The sequence below is a fragment of the Podarcis tiliguerta genome (genome assembly GCF_965153285.1).
Source record: "Podarcis tiliguerta genome assembly, chromosome: 5".
Taxonomy (NCBI): domain Eukaryota; kingdom Metazoa; phylum Chordata; class Lepidosauria; order Squamata; family Lacertidae; genus Podarcis; species Podarcis tiliguerta.
In genome coordinates this window covers 37,874,865-37,882,049 of record NC_139538.1, presented here as the reverse complement: position 1 = coordinate 37,882,049, position 7,185 = coordinate 37,874,865, and positions in this window count along the sequence as shown.

The following is a 7,185-nucleotide window of genomic DNA, read 5'->3' as shown; positions in this document are numbered from 1 at the left end:
TTTCCTATCTCTGGAGATGGTAGAGATTTAACCAGGGACCTGTGCATGCAAAGCATCCCTTGTAGTTCACTGCTACCTTGCTAACTGCTTCCACTTTCCCAAAACATCTCCAAACTCTTTTCTAAGTATGGCTTTGAACTACACAATGTTTTGGCTAATTCCTCTTTTTATGTGTGACTGATTAGTAATGAAACTTATGTGATTCAACTTGGGCTACAAACACTTTGGGTTACAGACTCTGCTAACCTGGAAGTAGTACCTTGGGTTAAGATCTTTGCCCTAGGAGGAGAACAGAAATTGCATACTGGCGGGGCAGTGGCAGCGGGAGGCCCTATTAGCTAAAGTGCTACCTCAGGTTAAGAATGGTTTCAGGTTAAGAATGGACCTCCGGAACGAATTAAGTTCATAACCCGAGGTACAGTGGTACCTCGGGTTAAGAACTTAATTTGTTCCGGAGGTCCGTTCTCAACCTGAAACTGCTCTTAACCTGAGGTACCACTTTAGCTAATAGGGCCTCCGGCTGCTGCCGCACGATTTCTGTTCTCATCCTGAAGCAAAGTTCTTAACCCGAGGAACTATTTCTGGGTTAGCAGAGTATGTAACCTGAAGCGTCTGTAACCCGAGGTACCACTGTACCAGGCAATTCTTCCAAGGTTGGTTTTGGTCCCAGCACTCTCTAGTCAGAGACTCTTCCTTGGCTATTAAATTACTGAGATGGTAAGTCTCTTTTTCTGCTACAATGAGCTCAAGTCAGTCTAGGAGTGACTGCCAGACTCCAGCTGCCAGACTCATGAAACACCACAAGAGTGCGCTATGTGAACATGAAATCTATGTGCTGCTAGCAATCTAGTGCATGCCAATACAGTGGAACCTCAGGTTAAATACTTAATTCGTTCCGGAGGTCCGTACTTAACCTGAAACTGTTCTTAACCTGAAGCACCACTTTAGCTAATGGGGCCTCCTGCTGCTTCCGCGCCGCCGGAGCATGATTTCTGTTCTCGTCCTGAAGCAAAGTTCTTAACCTGAAGCACTATTTCTGGGTTAGTGGAGTCTGTAACCTGAAGTGTATGTAACCTGAAGCGTATGTAACCTGAGGTACCACTGTAGTCACCCAACTAGCACTGCACATTGCACATAGCATTTCCACACTTTGCAAAAAGGTAGAGAAATTGCAGGTGATAATGGTACACTTATTGCAGAGGTAGGCAGAAGATAAGATTAGGATGTGCTCTCACTCCGCCCTTTCCTCCTCTAAATTATGACAGCTGAAATGAAGCATGGCTGGGATAATTAGGAACTGAACTTTGTGTGGAAGGACTGTGAGCTCAGTTCAGTTCCAGTAATCAAAATAAATTATTGTCCTCAAACTCAGACAGGTGCTCAGGGCAACACCTTTCGGCATGATAACCACCAATGATTGACGTAGGTGTGGTTCCGCCTATGTGGGTGGGGGAGATAAAGCTCCCTGGCCCATCAGAAAGGGTCCTCACCCCTGATCTCCAAGAATAGGAACAGCAAGGTGCTCGAAAGAAGCTGCCCAATATATACAGTAGATGCTGAGGATCTGGCATGTTGCTGAATCCATGTATTAGATCAGGATAGGAAGACAGCTAAAAATGTGAGCTTCTGAAAATATTGGGGATGTACCAGCCATGTGAGTTCTGGAAATGAATTGTGGCCCACCTATTTCACTGCAACAGTGAAATGTAGAGTCCATGATAGAAGTAGATGGTTTTTGGAATTCTGCAACTGATTATGAGGCCTACAAATGGGACCTGAAAATCTAGCAGTGTTCAGTGCTGCTTTCAGTGTTCAGGTAGGTATTCATACTTTCTTTCAGTAAATTGTTCCCCTGCCCCTTGTCCCATCAAAGTCAGCATTTTAAGTCCACCAAGCATGCCCAGTTCTCACTTAGCTGTTTCTGCAGTCTCCGCTCCTTTTATCTATCCCCCTTTCTGTGCTTTGGCAACCTTGGTGTTCCCCAAGCCTATTGGTATTTCACTCCATAGATGATTCTGTTTTGGCTGCATAAGCAACAAGACTCACCTGTGAATGCCAAAAGTAGATGGAATGGTGTAACTTTAGGAATTGATGCCTATGTTCATTGTTTTCCTCTTCCCTGAGGTGCATGGGGTGTTAGGGGAGGGGAAGTACCCTTGGGTCACGAAGAGTCGGACAAGACTAAACGACTAAACAATAACAAAGTACCTTTGGGACGCAGGTGGCGCTGAGGTCTAAACTACTAAGCCTCTTGGGTTTGCCAATCGGAAGGTCAGCAGTTCAAATCTGCATGATGGGGTGAGCTTCCATTGCTCTGTCCCAACTTCTGCCCACCTAGCAGTTTGAAAGCACACCAGTGCAAGTAGATAAATAGGTATCGCTGTGGCAGGAAGGTAAATGACATTCCTGTGTGCTCTGGCTTCCGTCACAGTGTTCCGTTGTGCCAGAAGTGATTCAGTCATGCTGGGCCACATGACCCAGAAAGCTGTCTGTGGACAAATGCCAGCTCCCTTGGCCTGAAGTGAGATGAGTGCCACCTCCAGTCGCCTTTGACTGGACTTAACTGTCCAGGGATCCTTTACCTTTTAAACCTTCAGTACCTCTGGGGCAGTTTCTCTCCCTTTGGTACTTACCCTGCACTCATCTCTCACCTGTGGCTCCTAGTAACAACAGCGGCCACACCCCAGGAACAGCTTTGACTAGCTGACTAAATTGGGTGAGGGTAGCGGATGGGTCTCAGACCCTTTGCGAGTTAAGAACTTCCTCTGCATGGAAAGGTAGGCTCTGGCGGATTGAGCAGACATGGGTTCTGTGGTCAAGAAGGTGGTTTCAGCACACGCTGTAGAAGGAAGTGAGGAACAGGTGAGGTTCTTTACCCTGGGAAGGTAGCCTATTTAGAAGGAAAACTGATTCTATACCTCCACTGCCTTGTGGGATATCCTTGGGAGAAAATGCTGAGGAGTAAACCTTACCCAAATCCAGAGTGTAGTCCCTTAGATGGTTGGCTTCTTGTATGTCTGCTTCTGGCAACTCCTGCAGCCAAGCTGGTATCAAACATATTGTTCTGCTTTCCTTTGGACCACCTCAGCAAGGCTGAGATGTAGGTCTTACCATAAGGCAGCCCAGGACCTCCATACACTCTGCCCGGGCTTGTACCCTAGGGAGGTCACTTTGGTGCTCCTAACAAAGCGGTTTGACTTCACCCCTGGAAGCACACTCCTGTCTCATGAGACAGATGCTAACAAATGTCCTCTTCAAACCCCTTTTTCCTTTTGTATACCTTCTTTAGGATTCTACATGTGTGGGCTGGAATATATACATTTTTAGTCTGTGAACAGTGCTTAATAGGGACGTGGGTGGTGCGGTGGGTTAAACCAGAGCCTAGGACTTGCCGATCAGGAGGTTGGCAGTTCGAATCCCTGCGATGGGGTGAGCTCCCATTGCTCGGTCTCTGCTCCTGCCAACCTAGCAGTTCCGAAGCATGTCAAAGTGCAAGTAGATAAATAGGTACCGCTCCGGCAGGAAGGTAAACAGCGTTTCCGTGTGCTGCTCTGGTTTGCCAGAAGCGGCTTCGTCATGCTGGCCACATGACCTGGAAGCTGTACGCCGGCTCCCTCGGCCAATAAAGCGAGATGAGCACCGCAACCCCAGAGTCGGTCATGACTGTACCTAACGGTCAGGGGTCCCTTTACCTTTACAGTGCTTAATATGTTTTAGGCACTTTATAAGTGATAAAAAAACCAGGCCTAACAACTGCTACATCAGAGTTATGGGATCACAACTCCTTTTGGAGGTGGAGCGGCAGCAAAGTGTAGGGCCTAACATGCATACCCAGTGAGTTTTTGCTTGGGTGTGCATATGGAAGATCTTGCAAGTGGGCACTTTTAGTTTAAAAAATGCTGCTGTGGAGCACGAAGAAACATTTGTGCTGTATTAAATGTTTTATATAGCACTGCCTCCACCTCTACTGGGTAAGTGGTTGTCAACCATTTGTCTTCATAGGACAATAGCTTTGCAGCATTATTTCTGGGTAGTTTGGATTGCATCCATGCTGGTGAATGTAAGGGCAAAGTGTCCTCTTCATGCTCTGCTGCTGCAAAGCCTGGGCAGGCCTAGGGAGGCTATTACGTCTTGACAGTATTAATACAGAAGGGCAATCAAGAATTAGCTTCCTTGATTGTAGGGGTTTGCTGGACATTTTATAGTCAATACCTCTACTGCGTGATGGGCCCACTCTCAATTTGTTTCATCAGCTTTCATGCACACTGAGTAAAGTGGGCTGTAGAGGAAACAGGTTTATATATGGCAACTGGCACACACATCAATGGTGATATGGGGTTATGGTAGTTTTCAAAAAGAGCATGGTGTCCCTGGTGCTTGGGGGCTTCAGCTGCACAACAGAGTTGTTAACAGAACAGCATCCTTACGATTCTCATGAAGCCTGGCAAATAACCGGAAGGCAACTTTAGATAGTACAGTATCAACTTGCCTAGAGCAATGGGTTATTAAAACTCATCTTTAAAGAAAGTTAAATAAAAACCCTTTTTGTTCACTCCAGGGAATATTTAATTGCCTTTGATTTCTAGAGTCAGACCCCATATTCATTGAACCAATCTCGTCTTGGCAGTTATCGCTCAGGCTTTTTTAACTGTCTGCTTAGCAGGTCCCAACTGCTTCTTGATCTTTGTACGATTAGAATGGGGAGAGAATGAGTCTGAAATAACCTGAGTACAGTGGTACCTCGGGTTACATACGCTTCAGGTTACACACTCCGCTAACCCAGAAATAGTGCTTCAGGATAAGAACAGAAATCGGGCTCTGGCGGCGCAGCGGCAGCAGGAGGCCCCATTAGCTAAAGTGATGCTTCAGGTTAAGAACAGACCTCCGGAACGAATTAAGTACTTAACCCGAGGTACCACTGTAATGCTACTGTCACCTACATGGATGACTCTTCTACATCTAATGCAACTGATGTATACATGAAAGTTGAAGACCACTGTAGTAGGTTATATGCTCTTGAGAAGGTAAAAAAGGTAAAGGACCCCTGACAGATAAGTCCAGTCGCAAACGACTCTGGGGTTGCGGCACTCAATCTCACTTTACTGGCCAAGGGAGCTGACGTTTGTCCGCAGACAGTTTTTCCAGATCATGTGGCCAGCATGACTAAGCTGCTTCTGGCGAAACCACAGCAGCGCACAGAAATGCCATTTACCTTCCCGCTGGAGTGGTACCTATTTATCTACTTGCACTTTTGGGCGTGCTTTTGAACTGCTAGGTCGGCAGGAGCTGGGACTGAGCAACAGGAGCTCACCCGTCACGGGGATTCGAACCACCGACCTTCTGATCGGCAAGCCCTAGGCTCAGTGGTTTAGGCCACAGCACCACCAGAGTCCTTGAGCTCTTGAGAAAGCTGTGCCAAATCATATAAGCAGAAAAGCAAATAATACTTGAGAGCTGGTGATTCTGTGTACAGTTAAATCTCAGTTCCCGAATGCCTCCGTTATAGTACTGTTCGACAGTGGAATTTGCTGCCAAGGAGTGTGGTGGAGTCTCCTTCTTTGGAGGTCTTTAAGCAGAGGCTTGACAACCATATGTCAGGAGTGCTCTGATGGTGTTTCCTGCTTGGCAGGGGGTTGGACTCGATGGCCCTTGTGGTCTCTTCCAACTCTATGATTCTATGATTCTATTCTAGTACATTTTGGCTCCCAAATGTTGAAAACCTGGAAGTAAATGCTCCAGTTTTTGAACATTTTTCGGAAGCCAAACGTCCAACACGGCTTCCACTTGAGCACAGGAAGCTCTTGCAACCAATCGGAAGCCACACCTACATTGTCAAACAATTCGAAAGCCGAACAGGCTTCCAGAACGGATTATGTTCGACAATCGAGGTTTGACTGTATTATTTTTATTCAGTCAGTCAGAAGATCAGGCCTGTTTTAAAATTGGCCAGCTTTACCACACAATACACATGTTAACTGCTGACCACAAACCAGCTAGAAGTCCTGTGGTGTAACCTTTTGTGGACCAGAACCAACTACCACATCTACAATGTATATCCTCAGTTGCATATTCCATGAGACATAACAGGCGAAGTGCACTGACACTTAAAGAACCTGTATGTAATGTGAGAGGTTCTAGTTCACAGAAATCTTATGCCACAGTAAGTCTTGTCTTAAGGTGTCACATAGCTTTTAAATTACATGTCCGGATACTGCAATGAGGTATGTGTCTAGTCCCTGCTTGCCCCAATGGAGAAGAATTGGGCTGCTGGTTTAAAGTGTAAAGCTCATTCCCTATTTTTGCAGATTCTTTAAACCCAGAATGTCATTCATCTACCATGTAAAAACAAAAGAAAAAAAGAGGGATGCCTATATAGCTAATGTTCTTACTAAGTATAACAAACAGATCACTTAATGAGATGACACTTAACCACCATGCCTTTAACATGGGCTGCATCCAATATTTTAATTGCATAGCATTTATCGGGAGAGAAAAGTACTATGCGTTGAAAGCTAACTCACCTGGTAGTGAAACTGTCTTGTTTAGTTTTTAAAATAGGGCTTTGCAGTAAATTAAAAGGCCAGCAGGCAAGTTCTTTAAATGCCTGGTTCAGAGTTAAGAGTTTAACATTTCTCATGTTTAAATGTGTGCAACTCTCAAGCTCTCAGGAGCACATATTTGTTGTCACCCAGCAACTGGGAACTGAGAATGTCTAAAGTAGTTTCCTCAATTCTAAAAATTGATTTCAGAGGATAAGATGGGTGAGAAATGGAGATGAACCTATTTTACTGGGGCTTTTATTTTGTGTAACAAAGCTATACATTTGATAGCACTGAAGTAAGAGCTCCCACATAAACAGGAGGATTCAAACTGAAGCACCTGTGAAATACACAATACACTATTACATGTTAAGTGTATGTGAACTATTAATGCAGCTTTTAAAAACTGATGAGCTTGAAGTCGTCCCCCTGCCAACATATCCTTAAATACAACACAAGAACTGTTTAGTCAGCTTTGCTCCTAGGGGAATAATTGCACATTAGTGGACATGGAATGCAAACAATTTAGGGACTGTTTTGAAAACTGTTTTAACAACCAAATTTCCAGATCACCTTTATATCATAAAATACAGGTTCCTTATCACAAGTTTCCAGCACTTACATCTGCTAATATGAAAAGCTTAAC